The sequence below is a fragment of the Wolffia australiana genome, chromosome 8 (genome assembly GCF_029677425.1).
Source record: "Wolffia australiana isolate 7733 chromosome 8, ASM2967742v1".
Lineage (NCBI taxonomy): Eukaryota > Viridiplantae > Streptophyta > Magnoliopsida > Alismatales > Araceae > Wolffia > Wolffia australiana.
This window is the reverse complement of record NC_135842.1, coordinates 3,526,910-3,549,941: the sequence shown is the minus strand read 5'-3', so window position 1 is coordinate 3,549,941 and position 23,032 is coordinate 3,526,910. Positions and strand designations below refer to the sequence as shown.

General features: G+C 44.5%; 1 non-coding gene across 1 annotated transcript; it reads left to right on the top strand.

Moving 5' to 3' along the window:
- The first annotated feature begins 597 nt into the window (after positions 1-597).
- LOC144707283 (small nucleolar RNA R71) lies at positions 598-705 on the top strand. Its single transcript, XR_013582445.1, has one exon. It is a non-coding gene; the product is annotated as a small nucleolar RNA R71 (small nucleolar RNA).
- Positions 706-23,032: the final 22,327 nt, after the last annotated feature.

Here is a 23,032-nt window from a genome sequence, read left to right as displayed (position 1 = left end):
GCGTTAGTGGGATCTGAAAAATTTCGATAAGGTTGATAATGTTGTTGTTGATGTGGATTGTTTGCCTTTGGTTGAAACTATTGTTGAGATGGCCGATTATTATTATTCCATCCCTGTCCTCCTAAGTTTCCCCTCGAGGCCCATTGACCATTTTTCCCTTCCTGCCTGCCTATAGCATTCACTTCTGAAATCATAGGGCATTCTTCTCCCGTGTGGCTATCGCTTGAGCACATTTCACGTCGATTTATTTGGTTGTGTGCTCCTCCACTACTCTGCCGTTGCCATAATGAGATCATTTTTTCGTTCATCTTTTCCATGGCTTTTCCCATCATGACACCTATCAGTTTTTCAATTCGATCCATAGTGATCTGAGGTTCAACCCCCCTAACATCCAACAATCCACCTTTTCGAGGAGTGCCCCTTACATGATCGGAAGCATCTTGGTGGTAGGCTAGATTGTCTGACATCTTTCGTAGGAGGGTCATGGCTTCATCTTCATACATATCTGCTATTGCTCCTCCACTTGAAATATCAACTCTTCCTTTTTCGACATCATTCAATCCCTCATAAAAAATTTGCACTTACTCCCATTTGAGCATGCCATGGTGGGGACATTTCCTAATGAGTCCCATCAATCTTTCCCAAGCTTCACTAAAGGTATCGTTTCCCTGCTGAAAATTCCTAATTTCTCTTCTTAAGGAGTTTGTCCTCACCACTGTATAATATCTCTTTAAAAAACTTTTCTCCATCTTGTTCCAAGATTCGAAATTTGTCTCTAACGTTCTAAACCAATCTTTGGCTCTATCCTTAAGGGCATGAGGGAATAATTTCATTCTCACTGCTTCCTTCAAAAATTCTAGGGTAAGTACAACTATCATAGGCTTCATAAAATTTTTCTAAGAAATCATACGGCTCTTCGTTTGCCTTTCCTAAAAAAGATGGTAGTAACTGAAATTGGTGTGGATCAATTCTAAACATCACATCATCTCCAATAGGGGCAGATATCCTGGTTAAGATGGGAGTTTCAGCTTGTGTGGAATATTCTCTAATCATCCTTCGTCCATCGTTAACTACTTCAGGGTTTCCTGCTCCATTACCGATAGGCTCCATTGGTAAGATTCTAATTGACGTCTCTTCTATGAATGTAGGTTCAATGAAGGACGATTCTGGTGTGGAGGAGTCTACTATTGGGGAATCTCTGTCACTGATCCCTGATTCAAATCCAGACCTAAGCTTCATACAAAACCACTAATTCAAACACAACACCCGTTAGTCGTTGGCCACCAAATCACTTTTCAATTTAAAGTTGATAACAAAGATACTTATAAAAAATTCAATCAACATTTGCCAAATTTCTTTTATAAATAAAGGTAAGTTGAATTCCTTAGCGTTGCCTCCCCGGCAACGGCGCCAATTGATAAGCCAAAAATAGGGGTAAAAATTATGCAGTTTTTAGCCCTTGTCGTTGTAAATTTTAGCTTATACAATAAAATTTATAAAACCTCACTTAAGATGCACATCATGAGTGAAGGTATCGTCCAAGGGAGACTAGTAAGGAGTTCAATTCGCTGATTTTCTATAATTAGGACCACTTAATCTTCAATGAGGAGCAATTTAACCTAATGGGAAAGAATATTGAGAGAGGAAGGTAGAGTAGATGAGAAGAGTAGAAGAATTTAGGGGACTCTAAGTTGAATTAGTTCATCCAAAGAAGAAGATCAAGGAATTCCCTTTAAAGGGACTTAAGAAGAAGGTTTTTTTACTTGGTTTGTTTGTTTTGTAGATTAAATAATTCAGACTGACTACAACACTATGTGATAGCGATAAAAGAAACTAAAGTTTTAATACCCTATAATTCAAAGTTAATTTTTTTAGAGTTTTTCTTTGGGAATGCAGTTGGATGCCTAGTTAAATCCCTCAATTTCTCCTCTCAATCCTAATCAGGGGTTGTACATGCCGCCCAAGCCAAGCGATTTAGAAGTCAGATCAGAATCAAGAAAAAACAAACAAGAAATTGAACTACTTTCATTCAAAATGCACCAAAATTCAAATACAATGAAGGGAAATGTACCAAATAGGTTGATCCAGGCTGGGGCTCCTCTCTGTCTTGCAGTTGTGATAGAGAACCATCAAGAATGACCCCTCCTCTCAAAATTTGGCTTTTATACGTAGGTAAAATGAAAAAATTACTTTTTTACCCCTAAGTAGTAATTAATTTATATCTATCAATGTAGGATTCACCTCAATGATCCAACTATACAGATAGAAAGAGGGGATCAGTACGATCAAATCCATAAACAAATCGTCTCAATTGGACTTCCGGATCAAAAGTTATGAATAAATGAATTTAAACCAACATTAGCCTTTGGATTTAAATCATTTATTCATATTTATATTTTTTTTGAGCGCTGAGGTGTCTTTCGCTGATTGGCCAACGGCTCTTCAACTCCTCCACGCGGGCACATCCTCGTTGCGCCACGTACCCCGCTGGCGAAAATAAGAAAATTCAAAAGTCGCGTTTTGAATACTTTTTGGTACGCACGTACATGTGCGTTTCTTCATCGCTCTGTCCGTTAGTAATTTGCCACGTCACCGCCCCTACGCACGCATCGTATGCACTGTGCAGGCGGTGACTTTACCTCCCAGCGGTGGTCCTCATTAAGCGCCGTTGGATTGTCATCCGACAGCCACGGTGAAGCCACGTCGCTCGGCCGAAAGATTCCTTGCAATTTTGTCAGAAGGACCCTCTTAAAAACTGGCATTGCTGTATGACGCCGCCCACAGGTAATTGGATATATACCCTGTGCGCACTCTCTCTCCCCCGTTTTTTTCCTTAAACATTAAAAAAAATAATAAATCATTTGCAATAAAACCCTAGAATATTTTAAATTGCATCTTTGCGCCTGTAGTCACGACCGAGAGCTGTTTTGAGGATCTTTTTGTAACAAAACTTTCCAAAAAGGCCCTTCAAAGTTCAAAAATGATGTCAATACTTTTTTTGTCTCTCATAAATATATATTTTTTTCTTAGAATAAATGCATTTCCTCTTCAAATAAATCTCAGAAAATTCCTAAAAATTAGTAAAAAATTCTAGAAAATTCACTAATTCATCCCCATACTTATGAATGATGTAATACGATAACGGCCGTGATCGATGGCTCATATTACGTCACAGCGATGCACAATGCGTGGTCAAATTACGATAGTGAATTGCACGTTAAAAATCCTCAAGAGCGACGAGGACGGTCCGACGGTGGGTCGAGGGGACAGTAAATCCTAAGGGGAAGGAACAGATCGGGGTCGACTCCAAGTGACCCGTGGAACCTACACGAGCGAGCACGACGAGAGGGGCATCTAACGGCCCGGAGAAGTTCACCCACGATGCTAATGATCGGTCGTCAATCGTCAACGAAACCCTATCCCTCAACGAAGATGGCTAGCCTATCCGAATTGTACCAACGAGGGGCAGTAGCGGTATCGATAGAGAACAATAGTACTGAAGAAAGTAATAATACTGACAAGAGGGGAGATTTGAGAAGGAACCTAAGATAATCGCTCCGAATCTTTGGAAAATACGCGGTGCCGGGCGGGTGAAAGGTAGGGTGCTGGAGTAGTCGCTCTGAACCCCTTGGAGGGCACACGGCGCTTGGCGACTGACGGCAGGGCGCTATAGGGCCGGGGACGGCGTTGATCTAATGCGGTGGCAGGCGTCAGTCACAAGCGCAGCGGGTAGCCGCGGGCGCACGCGCGGGGTGATCGATGGCGCTGTTGCGCGCGCGCACATCGGAATGACGATGCCGCGCACAGACAGCTGATGGCGTTGTCAGATGCGTGCAGCTGGCCGTCGAGGGCGCACGGCGGCAGCCAAAGGTGTTATAGGGGTCCGCGCGCGGGCAATCGCTAGTTTTGATGGGGCGCGCACGGCGAGCGTCTGGTGCGCAGGGGGGGGCTTGGGCGTGCGGCGGAGATCACTGAGCATGCACGGGCGCGCCCGGGAGTGGGAGACCGAGGTACGGGACGATGAGATCGTGACGGCCCCTGAGAGGAGCAACCGAGCAGCAATTACGGTCCCAAACCGCGGGGCTGGGAGGCCCGGGATTAATCGGCCGGATCGTCGGGTCCGGCGGCATGCAGTTGCAGAAGCAACGGCTCTGTTTTGGCATTGCCGGCGGCAGAGAAAGGACTCGAGAGTCAACCAGCGACGTCGCCGGGTGTGTTCAGGCGATCCAGCAGCGAGCGACGGTGACCAGGTCAGGCGAGACGTCAAGCTAGAGACCCAGAGCTTGAAGGTGGAAGACCAACAGTCTCCTGAAGACTGGGCGAGAGGTAGAGGATGACTACTTCCTATTTTTAACTCACGACTGAAGAAAATTGAAAAACAATGCAAATGGTGGTTTTTTTTCAAAGACTCCCTAGTGTCCTTGGGCATGCCTTCCCCTTATATAGGGGGGGGGAAGGGTGCCAAGAGACCAAGACAAGGGGAGGGTTCCATCACGTGACGTGGCCCTCCTCATTACATGACATTTCACGAAAGAGAACAAAACAAAAGGGACGAGACGGGTCCAATACACGACCTGATCCGATATTTCAATTTAATTAAATAACGACGAAAAATTACTTCGAGTACTTGAACTCGGGATCACGTACGTCCGCGCGAGCGGCTCGGAGCGGTCGAACATGTCCCGTGTCAATGTCGGCGTCGTCAGGATGGTCCCCCATCAATAAATCACGAAATTAAATATTAAACTTGCCATTTTCATTCAACAATAGTTATTTTGATCTCCAATAAATACTTTAAAATTGATAGAATTAACATAAAATTAGGGAAAAATCAGAAATCACTTGAAAACAATATTTTCTTGTAAATATATGATAACAACCCCATTTTAAGCTCTTTAAATGCATAAAATTGTGCTAACAACATGAAATAAAGACCGAATTTAGGGTGTTATCAGCCGTCCCTGGAGCGAGATGTGGGGAAGGTCATTTCTCAATGCTCGACATGCACGAGGGCCAAGCTAACCAAGCAGAACACTGGACTCTATACACCACTACCCATTCCCGACAAGTCGTGGGAGGACATTAGCATTGACTTCGTCTTAGGATTACCTAAGACCCTCACAAACCATGATTCCGTCATGGTTGTAGTTGACCGTTTCTCGAAGTTGGCACATTTTGTGCCATGCTCGAAAACATCCGACGCCTCTCGAGTCGCCCGACTCTTCTTTGATAATATAGTTAAGTTGCATGGGGTACCCAAGACCATCGTCTCCAACCGAGACGTTAAGTTCACTAGCTACTTTTGGAAGACGCTTTGGGTCCTCATGGGAACCCAACTGAAATTCTCTATTGCGTACCATCCTCCAACGGATGGTCAAACAGAGGTTACAAACCGTAGTCTTTGTAACCTACTTAGATTGCTAGTAGGTGAGAATCTCAAGACGTGGGATCACGTTTTACCTTGCGCCGAATTTGCTTTCGACCACTCGATTAACCACACCTCTGGACAGGCTCCATTCGAAGTAGTTTATGGTCAACTTCCAAGGAAACCCATAGACCTCATTCCACTAGACGCACGTAGTAAAATTTCTGACGAAGCATATGATTTCGTAGAGAACTTAGGAGCATGCATGAGCATATCCATTCACGCATATCATCTCTCAACGAGCAATATAAGGCTGCCGCCGACAAGGGACGAAGGTTCAGTATTTTCTCGGAGGGTAAACTAGTGATGGTTAGATTGAGGCATGATAGACACTCTCCAGGGGTCGCTACGAAGCTGCATGCTCGTAATGCCGGCCCTTCCCGAGTAGCCCAAAGAATCAACGACAACGCATATGTCGTGAGTATTCCTCCGAGTTAGGGAATTAGTCAACCTTCAACGTCAGTGATTTGATCCGATATCCTCCCATGCCACCCATTGAAGAGCCTCACAGCCAGTCAAAAAATTGATAGTAATGGGAGTGAGAGTACACACATTCCCTTCCCACTACCTACCCTTATGCGGCAAGAAAAGATAGAAACGGTACTACAGGAAGTAATTAATGCTGTAGGGGATCGAGTGGAACGTACATTCCTGGTACACTGGCAGGGGCGACCGCCATCGGACGATACGTGGATCACCAAAGAAGACCTACAAAGGCAGCGACCAGACTTGATCCAGCCCATCGACGACATCATGGAGAATTGCTCGTTAGAGCCGAACTCTTCCCACCCCGGGAGGATGATGGGGGACCATCGCGTCGACGCCGACACCAACACTGGACGAGCCCGACCTCTTCGAACTGCTTCTGCCGACGTACGTGACCTGGGATTCAAGTATTCGCTGTGATGTCCTGTAAGTTTTCTTATTGTTTTGTTTAATTGTAATGTTCCAAACAATCGGATTGGGCCGTCGTTTTGGGCCTCGTCCGTTTCTTCGTCTCGTTTATGAATTACGTGTAGAGAGGAGGAGCAAGTCGTGTGACGGACCCCTCCTCTAGAGCTGGCCTCTTTGCACCCTTCCCCCCCCCTATATAAGGGGAAGGCATGCCCAAGGGCAACGACAGAGAGCTATTGAGAAAAGAGAACCCTTTGTTTTGTTTTGCTATCGTTTGTTATTTTTAGAGTAAAAATAGAAAGTCTTCTTCTTCCTCCTGTCACTCCTGCTACCAGACCGTTCACCTTCTCCCTACGAGCTCTGGATTTGGTGCATACCGCCGCTGAGGATCGGTTGTCTCCGACCCTCCTGTTGTCGCATGCCGCTCTGTTGAGAAGACCCCTCCCTCACCGACGGTCGCGCCCCTCGTCCACCGTTTTAGTCGTTGCCTGGTCGTCCAAGTCGGTCTCCTCGGTTGGGTCTCCACCGTGCGCCGCCGGGGTGTTGACCGACAGTCCCTCAAGTGCCCTCCCCAAGCATTGTGCTGTTCTTGTCGCCGACACATCGCCGGGCGATCCACGTTCTCGGTGCACCCGACTCCGCTCGAACCAGCCCCTCCGGGACGGTGCCCTCCGCCTCGCCCTCTGGTTGCTGTGGGGTAGAGAGCCTGCCACTCCCGCGCCCCGTAACGGCCCGGACGTGCCTCCCACGAGCGATCTTGCGTGCCTGACTCTAGTGACTCCCGGTGCAGCCGGTGGCCCTCCCATCGTCCGTGGCGCGTCGTTACCCCGCGCCTCCGCTGAACCGCTCTGGGCATTTCCGAGCATCTACACCACTCTGTTGTCGATCGATATTCCTTGTGGTGTCACTCTAGACGCACCCCCCCGCTACGGTCCTTGAGCTTGGGTCCGGCAATCTCTTCATCAGCAATTGTGGAAGGGGCATCGCCAAGTTCTTCTCGACTCCCCTTTTGTCAGTATTATTATTTTCTTTAGTACCGTAGTCCCCTATCGCATTCCTCTGCCGCCTCCATAGAAAGAGTTCGGATAGGTTAGCCACCGTTGTCGAGGGTAGTTTTCCCTCTTGCGATTGACGTTTGAGTTGCTGTCGTTGGGGAAGAACTCCGTCGGGTCATAAAACACCCCTCTCGTCGTACTTGATCGTGTAGGTTCTGAGGGTCACCCAGAGTCTGTCCTAACCTATTCAATCATCGGAATTTACTGAATTCTCTATCTTCGTTGGACCGTACTTATAGCTCAGTATAGTATTTAAACTTGCATTTCATTACATTAATCAGATCACCACACGCGCCCTTTTGTGACGTAATACGAGCCGACGGTCCCGACCGTTGACGTATTACATCAGTCCCCCCATGGCTGAAAACTACCAACCGGCCAATAGTGTCATCAGCGAAGAGCTGAGATGGACAGCTCTGCCTCAAGCCATTTGATCTCTGCAGCAACGGGTCCAAAGTCTGTGATGAAATTGCAGATATGGACCCCTCATACTCACGGTGCACCCACTAGCCATATCATTAGCCTTTTCTCCTTTGTGATTGGTTTATCAATAGGTCTCGCCATCTTTTCCAGCCATTGTGGCCAATTAGAGACCTACCAAATAACAAAAACAAAGAATTAAGATAATAATATGATCCCACTGTCCAATCCTTCTAAAGAAGACTGAATGGTAAATATTATATTGGAGTATTTAAGAAAGCCATGCATGACACGTGCTTTGGGACTGGCCAGCATGAAGCCTGGTTATGTTTTCTTTCTAAAATACATTCAGGAAGCCTGGGATGGACCCGCTGGTCCATGATCCCCTTTTTATAATTATAGGCCCAGCCCATGGCATTTTGAAAGTTAAAAGGCAGTCATTAATCCCATATCAGCCTATTCTAAAACATGCAACACCATAGAAACTATGTCTGACGTTACAGTGTGAATTAGATAAACCTTCACTCTCATGTGCATGCACATGCCTCAATGTGGGCCATGTGTGGGCCTCCGTGCTAGCCATGTTGCAGCTCTTAGGCGCAGTGGTGCTCAATGGCTGTAGCCAACTTGAGTGTATCTGCACTCACCTGTTTGTGGTCGCCTTGGGTAATGTTGTGACCTGCCTATGGCTGGCTGAAGTCGCTTCCCTCGTTGCATTAACTATTTTTATTCTCATATATTTTTTATATATTTCCCTGATTTTATAAACTAACTCAGTAGAGAGAGAAGGATAATAAATTTTTTAATACTCTAAGCATATCGTCAATAAGAATTAGGAGGTTGGTTATTATGCTACACATTGTATTAAAAGTAGTACTTTTACCAGTTTATTCATCTACTGTGTGAGATTGAAATTCCTATAAACACGAGGATAATATAGATAAAATGATACAAAAACTGGCATTAAAATGTGCATAATTTCATGATCCATTTAGAGTTAACCATCCATTGATAACACCCTAATTCGGTATTCAAATCAATCAATAGCACAATTTAATGCATTTAAGTAGTTTGAAATAGGGTTGTTATCATATATTTACTTGTTAATTATTTTTTCCAAGTGAATTCTGATTTTTCCCTAATTTTATGTTAATTTATGAATTTAATGGAATTTATCTATGCTTGAAATAATTTTGATTTAAATAAAAATGCCCGGTTGAAAATAAATTTTAATGTTAATAAATGTGATGAGAAATTACTTAATTTTCTAGTTTTTTTCTAGGATTTTAATGGATTTTTTAGGAATTTTTTCGAGGAAGAAATGGATTTTTAAATTGAATAGGAATACGTCGATAACAAAAAAAAAATTTTTAAGTAGTTTCTAAAGTCGGAGGGGCTTTTCTTTAAGTTATGTCGCAATTATGCCCTTAAAACAGCTCTCGGTTGTCATTACAGGTGTAAAAATAGAATTTAATACTTTGCAGGGTTTTATTGAATTAATCATATTATTTATATGATTTTTCTATGGTTTTTGTAGGAAATTGGGATGAGAGAGAAAGCAAAGGGGCATATACATATGTACTTTTGGGCGGAGTCAAATTGCGCATGCAAAAATTAGGAGGAACTTAAGCGCAAAACTCCAGGACAAATTTTTGGGTGGCCATGGGGCCAAATGTCAGCCATCCGATTATGTGACTTTGACAGTTTAAATGCTATCTGAATTTATTTACTTTTAAGGCAGTAAATTCACCGCCTCTAACGCGCATACAAAAAACGTGCACGGGGGGTGAGGTGGATTATTCTGATTGGGTAGAGGTATTGAGAACGCACAGGTAAGTTCATTTGATATGTATTTCTATAATTTTTTATTACTCATTCCCAGGAGGGGATACATGGTGCGCCGAGAGAGGAGGTGCCAAATGAAGTAAAAATTTGACAAGCCAATTAGCAGTTGACATGTCATTGCATATAATGAAAACAATTAATGAAATCAATGAATATGGATCCAATAGCTATGATTGGGCAAAATTCATTTATTAATAACTTTTGTTCCTGAAGGTCCGATTGAGGTGATTTTTTTATGGATTTACTTGTCTCAACCTCGTCTTTCTATTTGTATGGTCATTCAGATTAAGCCTTCATTGATGACTACAAATTATTTACTAATTGGGTGTAAAATGGTTATTTTTACCATGTAACATAAGTATTTAACCATGTAAATTAGTTACTATTCGGTGCCAAAAGCAGAATTCTAGTTCAGGAGGTCATTCTGGAAGGGGCTCTTTCACACTTCAAGCAAAGATTAGCTATATCCTGGATCAACTGTATTTGGTACTTTTTATTTCATTCTATTTGAATTTTAGTGTAATTTTGATTATGTGTAGTGAAAATTGTGATTTTTCCTAGTGATCTTGGTCTGCATTTCTAAATCACTTGGCTTGAGCGGCATAGACAGGCCCTTACTAATATTGAGGGGAGAGATTACAAAATTGATCTTGCTATTGCACTTGTAGATTAAGAAAATTTATATAAAAAGTTTAGTTTCCACTTAGGATTAGATTAAGTTTCCGAGACAGTAGTAATTTACTTTAGATACTCAGTCCCCTTAAACATAAATTAAAACTAAATTTTGTTCTTAACCCCTATTTTTACTATTTTGATGTTTTTTTTGGATCAAAAAGTCAATTTCGAGGTCCTTAATTCTCCTATTCTTCCCATCTTTTCTACCCTCCTTTTTAAATTCTTAATATAATTGGGGTGATTTTATTTTCATTTAAATTATTATTAAGGTTAATTTGTTGAAGTAAATCACTAATTGGATTGCCTTACTAGCGTATCTTGGACAATATCCATATTTATCGCTATACATCTTACGTTAGGGTTTTATAAGATTTATTGTATAAACTAAAATCAACAACGATAGGGGATTCTAAAATTGCAAAATTCACCCCTATTTTTGGCTTATCACCTGTCCTCTCTCCCTCTATCTTCTCTCTCCTCTTTTTTTCCACTCTTTCTCTTTTCTCTTTAGCGGCCTCCACATGCACAATCTGGGTGCATGTCATAGAATGTGTGATTTGTTATTTATTTTCCTTATCTTTCTCTCTTCTCCTTCTCCTCGAGGGATTGATGCGGCCTCCCTAAATTAATGTTCTGCAAGCTATAAATGGTCGTAATCATCCTTAAATTGTATTCTTGATTTTTTTAAAAGGTCATCTCTATGCTTGCAAAAAATTCATCCAAACTCCAACGCTAGCTTAACTGATGACACCTAGTGATTTACATCCTATTCCTCAATTCAACACTTATTAGGTTTGGGTAGAATGCGATATGGGATGAACATTTAGATGGACGAACATAGTGCTTTAGTAAGAAGCTTTGACGAAAGAATTTGGGATAAAAAGCTTGATCTGATGTCATTAATATCCAGTCTGCATCACACACCACTAATGCGTTAGTTCATCAAATTGACACTTAATTAGCTGCTATTCCTTTTTAGTCCGATATTTAGAGCTTAATCATGTTTTCTCTCTCTAACTTCTCTCTACAAGTTCTCATTTGATTTACTAGTAATTCTCAGATCTTGAGCTTGCTGGAAAGCTCCTTAACTCTTCTCTATAAATCTATCCTCATATATCTGTTTTGATCTCATTTCTTCATCCAAGATTTGGAATTATGTCAGAATTTGTGAAATCATTCTGGCAATCCCCAATTCATTCTGGATTCAAACTCGACTCGCCATTACACTTTATTTTCAACCATAAGTTGAGTGAATTTGAGTTCATTTTATTCACTCGTAATTTCATTTTTTCAGTTACCACAAAATATGCTAGTGACAAAATAGAAGTATCATTGCCAGAAATTGGACATTCAGATGCCCAAAGATGGTTGTGATTCCCCCTAAACTTGTTCTTTAATTTTGGAAGAGATCATCTTTGTGCTTGCACAAAATCCCTCCAAACTCTAATCCTAGACTCAATTAATGATCCCGATTGTTTCTCATCATCTTCTACAGTGAGAAACCTCTTAAATTTGGTTGGATAGAGTTTCAGGAATAAATAATTTGATGGATGTATGTTGTGCTTCAACCTAATGCTTCTCGGATGGAATTTGGGATGAATAGCCTTTACTTATTGTCAATATCATTTTTTCCATGGCTGTCTCAGGTTAGTAACTTTTTAATTCATCAAATCAAAGTTTTGTTTGGTGTTTTATAACAGTTTCAGTCACATAATTAGGCATTAATTGCTTTTTGTCTTTCTTCACATTCTTTTCTCGCTCTTACTTCTCTCTACGATATCAGATTTGCTTTACTCAAAATTCTCTAATCTTGGACTCAATGGAAAACTCATCAAATATTCTATTGAAATATATCCTCATATGTCTATTCTGGCCGTATTTCTTAATCCAATATTATGAATTGCCTCAAAGTGTTTGGAATTATTATGACAACTCACAATTCATCATGGTTTTCTCTCCGCCTCTTCTTTTCCTGTTTTTATCTATTTTTTTCCTTTCTTAATTTATTTTTGTTAAGAGGTGAACAACACAAAAATCCAAACTGAAAAAAAAGTGGTGAAAAAATAGAAATCTCTTGTCACAAATCATCCTATGCTAGTGAGAAGGAGGACAATAGATTGAGAAGATGTAGATAAAATTGAAAGAGGAAGATAACAAATAACAAGAAATACTGATATCACATGGGGGAAGAAGAGACTTAACTTGGGAGAAAAGCATCTCAGAAGCAGTAGAGACCATAACGAAGACACACATTACTATAGGGATAACCAACAAGTGGGCGAAATGGTTTAAAGTAAGCGGAGAAAAATGGGTGAAGACGATATAGGTTTCATGAATACTCTAATGTGGCTCAAACAATGGTGATTATGTACTTTAGGACTTGAACAAATGCATAATTGTATCAAAAAATATGATTCAGCTAATGGGTAAGCAATACACATGAGTGTGTTGGGTAATTAACGCTGTGGGTGAAGTGGTGGTTCTGAAAAGTCGCTCACCGTTTGACAATCGTCCACATATTGTTTGAAATAATAGTTTGTACCATCTAAAACGTGTTCTTGATCTTCTCTTGGAGCCAAAAGTCTATACACATACTCCAATGTTCGATACTAAATGGACTTCCTCCTGTGGGGTTATAATGTTACACAAGCTCATGAACAGTTGTACATCGCAACTTAGATTCATGCATAAATTTTGAAAAAAAAATGTATCAGTTTATAGACCAACTCCCTCCCTACTATTTCATGCATGGAACTCAATGCATAATAAATGAATTACTTAAATAAATAAATAACTAATGAACATGTATTTCTTATTTCCCATACATCATACCCTACTTTTGACTCTTGATTATCCTCTTGGTGCTTTGCTCAGATTTGTTTAAAAAATAAAGATGGATTCCTGAAAACAAAAACCAAAACCAGACAAAGGAGAGCAAGGGAAAAATATAAAACCAAAAGAATGAAACTTTTCAAGATATTAAAATAAAGGTTGAAAATCAATCCTAAAAAACATATGTTAGGTATAATTAATAGCCATTATAAAAAATTAGTATTTTAAGTGTATTTGAAAACTATCTTGCTCCAAGATTGTTCAATCCATAAATTATACTTGGAGCAAGACACATTGTATAATATTTTTTATTTTAATGCACAAAAAACTTCAAATATAAACTCTTAAAATGGAATTGGCACAATGCTATGATATGTATATTTATTTCTTTAAGCATGTTATTTATATGGATACCTAACCACACGTCTATTTTCAATTAATGATGGGGGCCAAAGATTATAAATAATCTTTTGAATATTCAGATCAAGCTTTTCATATGTAATATATCTAGTTATAATGATGGCGCATGCAATCAAATTTTGTCAACGATGTCGTCGACGTCACTCGCCCTCGACATCGAAGACCGGGCGATAGACGCTCGTTTATCTTTTGTTTTCTTCACTTCTCTCTCATGTTTTTTGTCTTTTCCCCCGTTCTCGTTTGCTTCATTTTTGTCGCGTGTTTGTCACGTCTGCGACACGTTCGTCCGTCTGTCGTTTTACCGTCAAGGGGAGCAACCTTCCGTTGACCCTTCCCCCTTGCCTCTCCCTCCCTTGTCTTTTCCCATTCCCTCATCTCCCCTTGTTTTTATGTCTTCATCTTTGTTTGCAATGAGGGGAGCCCATTTATAAGGGCTCCCCTAATGGACTTTCCCTTTAGTGCCCATGTTAGGGCCCATCTCTTCTGCCTTTATAAGGGAAGAGAGGGCGGCCTAAGAATGCAGACTAGAAGAAGAAAAAGAAGTATCGTTTAATCGTTCGACTGGTCTCCCTCCCTTGTTTAGAGAAGAAGATAGAGGTGGGAGGGTCTGAGGAGATTGAAGAAGTTATGAGAGGGGTTTTGCCTGGCCGCAGACCACCCTCATCTCTTAATCGTGAGCATGCGATCTGATCGACTTCTGAAGAATGTTCATTCCCTGGGCAAGCAACGATCGTACACAATCGCCGACGAGCCAAGCATCCAACTGGGAACTCTCAAGCCTGCCGATCAATTGTCCCCTTCGCTTTCGTGGAAGGGGCATCCCATCGTCCTGTTAGAACAAGCCAATTGACATCTAGCAGGCCACGATAGTGACATCAGATCTTCAGACTGTTGGATCGAGCAGACCTACCGGTGCGTGAAAGGAAAATGATGCCCGAACTGTCATTTTTGGTTTCCCCTCTTGCGACCTTGACGGGAATCCAATTGACCCAATAGTGATCAGCACACGGGAACACTGACAGGCTGAAGATTCAGCTGTTCTCTCGTTCTGATAATCGCTCTCCCGTGGCCCTCCGTCCTCGCTTGAGGCCGATCAATTGTTGTTCGAGCGGAACAGGATGGGTACTGGCAGAAAGGACCCCCAAATTGCTTTGTCCCGGTGTCCATAACCACGGCCGTGGCTGACACCGGACAATGCGGTTGCGGTTGCCCATCCTGGGACGCAGTCTAAGGGACATGGATCGCGCACTAAGCTCTCCACCGACGGGGTGTTCGATCCCACCCCCCATGGAACAGACACAATACCAGCCAGCTCATCTAGTCACGCCGGGGAATTACCAACTACGTGGATGTTGTTCCCCGGAGCCATGTGAGCTCGACAGTTAACCCGCCCCATGACAGACGCCATCTGTGCAATTGGGATTTCTACTTCGAAGGGAATCCGCATTGCTTCCGCTTGCCTCATCCACCCTCTCCTTTGTCGATAGTGCGTCACACCTTGACCCATTGACCGGACCCAGTGGGAGGCTAGAGCCGAGGTCGCTGCTTCTAACTCCTCTCTTCCTTCGACCTTTCGCGTAAAGCTCTAGCAACTATACCGCTTGTCGAGCTGCCGTGATCTCTCCGGCAAACCTCCGCTCCACCCGCTCCAAACCACCGCCGACATCGACGAAGCTCTGCACAATGAGCCACGCACCGACGAGGTACGCCGTCCTCTCCCGCTGTTCGCTTATTTACCACTCGGAGTATATTTTCATCTCGACTCCACCGCGCTCGGGCTAGGTAGGTGAGAGAAACATAACAAGAGAAACTACATCTTTGAGTGTCTTACTGGTACGGACGGGTACGTTCGTTACGTGCGAGCCCTACGGATTGATTCCGTTCGGTCGTAGGCGCCCTCGTCATTCTGACGAGGTTTGAGAGGACACCGTCGCCATCAATTGGCAACTCCCGTCCAAGCTTGGAGCTTGGTGCCTCCCTCGAGTCGGCGCCGGCACGTACGACACGTAGGGCATTCATCACTTCGTAGTTACATACCCGTTAGGGTAACCGTCGGACGACGACACTGCCGTAATCTGATGCATATCGCTTATCGGCACCGAACAATCATATTCGGTGTCGACCGGACAATGTCCTAGATGACGTACGACATCATATAGAGTTCTCACTAAAGTTTTAATTAGATAAATGATCAATTCAATCAGTTAATAGAATTTCTTTAAGTTTATTCCAATTTCCATTGATTAAATCCACTTGTTAGTAAAAAAGTTCTCAGAACAAAAATCATTTACTTTTGTTCAAAGGTTTGATATTCTATTGTAACATTATGCACAATAACTCTTTCATGAAAATTTCAATTATTATGTGTAGTGGTATGAGGAATAATTTTATGATTGTTAAGTTAATAGTCATCTATTTATTTCTGTCCTTCATTCAAATTGATAAGGTCAAATTGATAAGTTCAACATTGTGTAACACAACCTGACGGTGTCGTCAAATTGAATTACATCACATAAAATAGATGAATGTAATGCTGCAAAGGATGGATGCAATATGTAAAAAAAACGAAGCATAGTAAGTTGTTGCCGAATAGATTGATGGACAGGGGGGGTGTTACGAGATGCGTAGGGTTTGGGTAGGCTCTCGATGTCCCGATAAATCAGTTCGAACAACGATGAAGATGAGGAGGCAATCACTGCCCGTAAGTGGCCCGACTGTCATCATCGATGAATCTACTCCGATACTAAGATGAATTCCTATTTCTAAGAGGTTCTGGCTAATCCTAATTAAAATAATTATCTTCATTAGAGGAGTGATGTTGCCATCACTAAGCGAGATAATCAAGCTGAAATAAAGGGGGGTGATGAGAATTGTTGACCTGTTGGTGGCAGCACAGGTTTGTCATGAATATCCCAAGGGCCCGACGGGAGATGCCTCATTTGTGCACACTTATTTAGCTGATTTTTTTGAGGCAGAACAACATGATTTGGCTGGTTATAAGGTGAAAGACACAAAGATCGAGACCCTTTTAAAAATAAATGCAGAATGGTGCAATTTGGTGTCCTTTGCAATGCCTAAACAATGCCTTTTGGCTTATCATTTAAAGGCTAAACACTAGGAGCTGCTTGCTCTGATGATATCAGAACAGAACACTAGGCTTTCATGGCCTTTTGAATGCCGACAAAATGACTTTTGGCTTGTCATTTAGAGGCGAAACATTAAGCGTTTCTTGCTCGACTGATAGCTGAACAGAACTATGGGATGTGGTGGCCTTTTGAATAACCAGACAATGTAATTTTGCTGGTACTTTAGAGGCAAGATTCTAGGATATGCTTGCCCTGATAATAAGAAAACATAACAATGGGAATTGCTAGGCACAGTTAGCAAAGATCAGTTTGATTTGAAGGCCTTGTGTCCAAATAGGACACTAAGATTTAGTTATTTTAAAATAAATGCAGACAGGTGGCAATTGGTTGCCTCTTAATACCCAAGCACTGTGATTTGCTTTCATATTAGATATAGAACACTAGATTTAAAATACTTTTTTTAGAGCCAAACACTGGGATCTGGTCCTATGATCAACACGTATCACCGAGAACCCTTTGCATTTATAAAATTCAAAACGTTGTGATATGGTAGCGTCTAAGCTGCCAGAACTCAGCAATTTAGCTGCTTTGTTTGAGGCAGAACAACAAGATTTCATGGCCTGGTAAGGCGCAGGACAGTGATCGGGATCCTTTTGAAAACAAATGCAAAATGGTGCAATTTGGTGGCCATTAGAATGCACAAGAAGTGAGATTTGTCTGCTCTTATAAAGGCAGAATACTGAGAGGTTATTGCTCCAATGATATCAGAACACAACACTATGCTTTCGTGGCCTTTTCTTGCCTAAACAATATCTTTTGGCTTGCCATTTAGAGGGAAAATATTGGGAGTTTCTTGCTCGAGTGATAGTAGAACAAAATTGTGGCACGTGGTGGCCTTTTGAATAACCAAACAATGTAATTTTGCTGGTGCTTTGGAGGCAAGATTCTAGGATATGCTTGCCCCGATAATAAGAAAACATAACATTGGGAATTGTTAGGCACATTTAGCGAAGATCAGTTTGATTCAGAAGCCATGTGTCCAAATAGAACACCGAGATTTAGTTGTTTTGAAATAAATGCAGATTGGTGGTAGTTGGTTTCCTCTTACTACCAAAACACTATGATTTCCTTTCATGTTAGACGTAGAAGACTAGATTTAAAATGCAATTTTTAGAGCCAAACCTGGGATCTGGTTGTATGATCAACAAGTATACACCGAGAACCATTTGCCTTTTTAAAATTCAAAATGCTGTTATATGGTAGCGTTTAAGTTGCTAAAACTCTGCAATTTAGCTGCTTTCTTCGAGGCAGAACAACATGATTTGGTGGCCTGGTAAGGTGCCACACACACAGATCGGGATCCTTTTGAAAACAAATGCAAAATGGTGCGATATGGTGGGCTTTAGAATGCCCAAGCAGTGCGATTTCTCTACTCTTATAAAGGTAGAACACTGGGAGGTTATTCCTTCAATAATATCAGAGCGCAACACTAGGCTTTCTTGGCCTTTTCAATGCGTAAACAATGCCTTTTGGCTTGCCATTTAGAGGCAAAACATTGGAAGTTTCTTGCTCAAGTAATAGTAGCACAGAACTGTGGCATGTGGTGACCTTTTAAATAATCACACAATGTAATTTGACTGGTGCTTTTAAGGCAAGATTCTAGGATATGCTTGCCCCAATAGTAAGAAAACATAACATTGGGAATTGTTAGGCACATAAAGCAAAGATCAATTTGATTCGGAGAACTTGTGTCCAAATAGAACACCGAGATTTAGTTGTTTTCAAGTAAATGCAGACGGCTGGCAGTTGGTTACCTCTTAATACCAAAGCTTTGTGATTTGCTTTCATATTAGACGCAGAACAATAGATTTAAAATGCATATTTTAAAGGCCAACACTAGGACCTGGTTGTATGATCAACACGTGAACAGTGAGAACCATTTGCCTTTATAAAATTCAAAACACTGTGATATGGTAGCGTCTAAGCTGCCAAAACTCTGCAATTTAGCTGCTTTCTTCGAGGCAGAACAACATGATTTAGCTTGGTAAGGCGCAACACACAGAGATCGGGATCCTTTTGAAAACAAATGGAAAATGATGCGATTAAATGGGCTTTAGAATGCCAAAGCAGTGCAATTTCTCTGCTCTTATTATAAAGGCAGAATACTGAGAGTTTATTGCTCCAATGATATCAGAACTTAACACTAGGCTTTCATTGCCTTTTCAATGCCTAAAAAAAGCCTTTTGGCTTGTCATTTAGAGGCATAACATTGTGATGGCGCGTCGCCACCGATCGTCATCGAGCCAACAGCAGAGGAGCAGCAGGACGTCACCGACCCAGCACACGAGGAGCCGTCACTACCCAGCTTGCCACCGAGACGGATCCAGCCACCACGACGAGCCGCCGCAGCAACACGGGATCCCGGATTCCGTTATACGGCATGACGCGGACACCGACCACCGGGGCACACCGACACCTTCGGTTACTTTATTCTATAGCTTTTCGCTCTTATCGTGTTGTCGTGTAGCGGGGGAAGGGCCTATATGAGGAACTCTTCCCCCCCCCCCCCTTTTTTTTTTTGTTGGGCCTGACAAGCCTGCTTTCCTTATTTCCTTTCCTTATTTCCTTTCCTTTTTGTTTTTGTTTTGTTGTTTTTGGACTTAAGGAAGGGCCCATCTTCACCCATATATAAGGGGAAGAGGTGGGCGCTTCCCCTTACGCTAAACCTAATTAGAAGAATCGTACGTTGAAAGAAAAGCGTCAGGTCGTGGGGAGAAGAGGAGAAGAAAGAAGAAGAAGAAGAAGAAGAAGAGGAGAAGAAAGAAGAAGAAGAAGAAGAAGAAGAGGAAGAGGAAGAGAGAACGCCGCCACGCCGCCCTCCTGTCGCCGGGCCTCGCCGTACCGCCGTCGCCCTATATCAGGACCTCCGCGACGCCGTCCCCCAACGCCAGGACCGTCGCCCTGCTGCTCCTGCCGCCGGACCTCGCCATCCCGTCGTCGCCCTGCTGCTCCCGGCCGCCGGAGTCCGCCCGCGCCGCAGATACCCTGCGTCCAGGCCGTCGTGCAGCCGCCCTTCCTCGCCCGGATCGTTGCCTGTCGCTCTGAACGCCGAGGCCGCCGCACTGCCGTCCTCCGGCACCTGGATCATCGCGTCGCTGCTTCCCAGCCCAGAGCCGCCGCGTCGTTTCCCCGAGCGCCACACTCCATGGCCGCCTGCTACTTGGCCACAGGGCCGCTCCCCGAGAGCCCTGCAAGTGGTGCCCGCCACGCCTTGCACGGGATCGGGACCACGCCTCATCGTGGCTGCTACGTTACACCCGCGCCCGCTGCGCGTGCCGCCACGATCGCCCGCCGGCGCCGCGACGGCCCTAGCAGCGCTCACCAGCTGCGCCGCTGGTGTGTCGCGACACCGCAGCGCTGCAACAGCGCGCGGTGCATCGTGCGCCATCTGCTGCGCCCGTTGGCCGTGCTCACCGGTGTCTTATGCGCCCGGCCGTGTGCCACCGTCCTCGCGACGTGCCCGCCGTCTGTGATCCGCGCGACGTTGGGGCTCCCGTTCTGCTCACACCGACGCCGCCGCCCCTCCGCACCAGTCACCCTCCGGCGCCCCCGACAACTCCCTCCTCCGGAACCAGTTGGTACGAAGATCCCGTCGCCAGCGCGACGAAGGTACTCTGCTTCCCTCGCTTCTTTACGTCCTTTATTTCCTTCAGTATTCTTTCGTATTGCCTCCACTGCGCTCGGGTTAGATAGGTGAGTGGGACAGGTTGAGCGAACGACGAAAACCAAACGAGCGTCTTACCCGTCCGGTACGAGTCGGGACACCCCGACGCGTGTGAGCAACCCAGTGGGGACTACCCCCCATTCGACGGCGTGCGCGCCCTCGACCCCCTCTCGGACGACTTGGAAGACCGGTTCGGCCCCACTTGGCGACTCCGTCCCTGCCCCGGGTTGGCATACCATCGCTTGTCGGCGCATTGCACATACCAGATCAGGGCCATCATTATCGTTATCGTCATACATACATTCCTGTTTCCCGCATACCCCTCGGTTGACGTCGCGGACGTGAACCGACTAGTTAGTATCCGACACCGAGTTCCTACCCTCGGTGACGGTCGGACGCCGTTGAGACGACGTCCGGCATCACATTGAGAGTTTCTTGCTCAAGTGATAGTAGAACAGAACTGTGGCATGTGGTGGCGTTTTGAATAACCAAACAATGTAATTTCGCTTGTTCTTTAGAGGCAAGATTCTAGGATATGCTTGCTCCGATAATATGAAAATAGAGCATTGGGAATCGCTAGGCATAGTTAGCGAAGAACAGTTTGATTTGGAGGCCTTGTGATGGCGTGGCACCGTCAGACAACGCAGAGTCGTCACACGAGGGCCCAGCACCGTCATCGAGCCCGCCACCGACACGTGTCCAGCCGACACGACGAGCCGCTGCATCAACGCACAACCCCGGGTTCAGATACTCGGCATGACGACGCACCATCTTCATCTTCGGATCATCCTACTTACTCGTTCCTTATTTTCTTTCATCGCCTTCCGTCCTTCATTTTGTCATTGTAGTGAGGGGAAGAACCCATATGAGGATACCTTCCCCTCCCATCACAAGGCCTTCTGTCCTTCATTTTCTTCCCTTTTGTTGTTATGGGGGCCCATTTTCTTCTCTCCTATAAAAGGGAGGGGAGGGCGCCCCCCTCCAAACAATCTTGATTTTTCCACTTAAAAGTTATAATGTTCTGGGAGACCAAGAGTCACGTTTGTGAGAGGAAGAAGAAGAAAGAAGAAGAAGAAGAAAGAAGAAGAAGAAGAGGAAGGAGAGGAAGAAGAAGGAAGAGAAGAGAAGAGAGGGAGGAGAGAAGACCGTCGGCCGCCGCCCTCCCGCCTGAGCGCCGGCACGCCACCGTGCCGCCACCACTTGTCACCGCCCTCCGCCGTTACTGCATGTTGCCAACACCATAGCGACCCACCGCGCCTCCTCAGCCTCGCGTGCGCCTATCAGTTGCGTTGCCGCTGCTCCACTGCGCCCGCGCCGTCGGGTCGTGCCCGGCCTTCGTGCCGCGCTCAGGGTCGCCGGCCGCCTTTCCGCGTTGCCTCGGCCGCGCGCGCGCCTACAGGTCGCGCCCACCGGCGTCCCACCGCTTCCCGCGCCGTCGAGGCGTGCCTGACTTTCGCGCCGTGTCCCGGGTCGCCGGCTACCTTCTGTGTTGCTTCAGTTGTGCCAGCGCCCACGGGTTGCGCCCTACACTGCCCCGAGTTGAGCCCGCGCGCGCGGAGTGCCACACCGGATGCGCACTGTCTCCACGAGTGTGCCGCGCCCACCAGCGCTCTACGCCGACTGCGCCGCGTGCGCGCTCGCACCGAGCATACTCGCGTGCCATACCGCCAAGGCTCTGTGCCGTCCGCACCGCGTGCGCTCGCACCGAGCTCACTAGCGTGCCGTGCCCGATGCGCCGTGCTTGCCTGCACCCCGCCCCGCCGCGCACCACGCACGCCTGCACGGCAACGCTTTGCACTGCGCAGAAGCTTCCCTCGGCACCTTGCGAGAAGGCTATCCTTCGCCCCGCATCAAACAGATGCCGCCACCCCAACCTTCCTGCTTCCTCTGGATCTTGCTGGTACAAAATATCCGTCGCCAGCGCAACGAAGGTACCCCTTACCCTGCCCCTTTACGTCTCTTACTTTCTTCAGTGCGCTTTCGTATTGCCTCCTCCACGCTCGGGTTAGATAGTGAGAGCGAGACAGGTTGATAAAACGACGATTATCTATACGAGAGTCTTACCTGCCCGGTACGAGTCGGGTTCATCCGATGCGTGTGAGCACTTTAGCGGGGTTTCCCTGTTCCGTGACATACTCGCCCTTGACCCCCTCGGGCGAGCTTCGTGAGGTCTGTTTGACCTCACTAGACGCGACTCCGTCAATTTCTGGAATGGCAACATGATAAGCCTAAAATTTGCGGTGTTTTAATCCCTAATTTGTCGTTGTTTTCTTAGGCTTATGCAATAAAATTTGTAATTCCTTCCTCAATTAAGATTTTAGTATAATGCTGAGTAAGGAGTCGAACCCTAGAGAGGCAGTTTTGCAAGAAATTCTGATTGACTTAGTGAAATTGAGAAGGTTTTAGTTTAAAACACTAGAAGAGAGAGAAAGTTAAGGAAGTTTATGGAGTTTTTATGATTTAGGTATTAAAATGATGGAATTTTTGGATGAATTTTTGTGTGGAAGTTTGAATTGATGAGAATTGAAGAACTGTAACTTGAATTTTTTGAATTCTAGAGAGAGAAAGTGAAGTTTAACCTAGAGAGAGAAAGTGCATGAAATTTGGGGATTTTTTCCCTAACAGTCAGATCTGTCAATATTTACAGATCTAAATG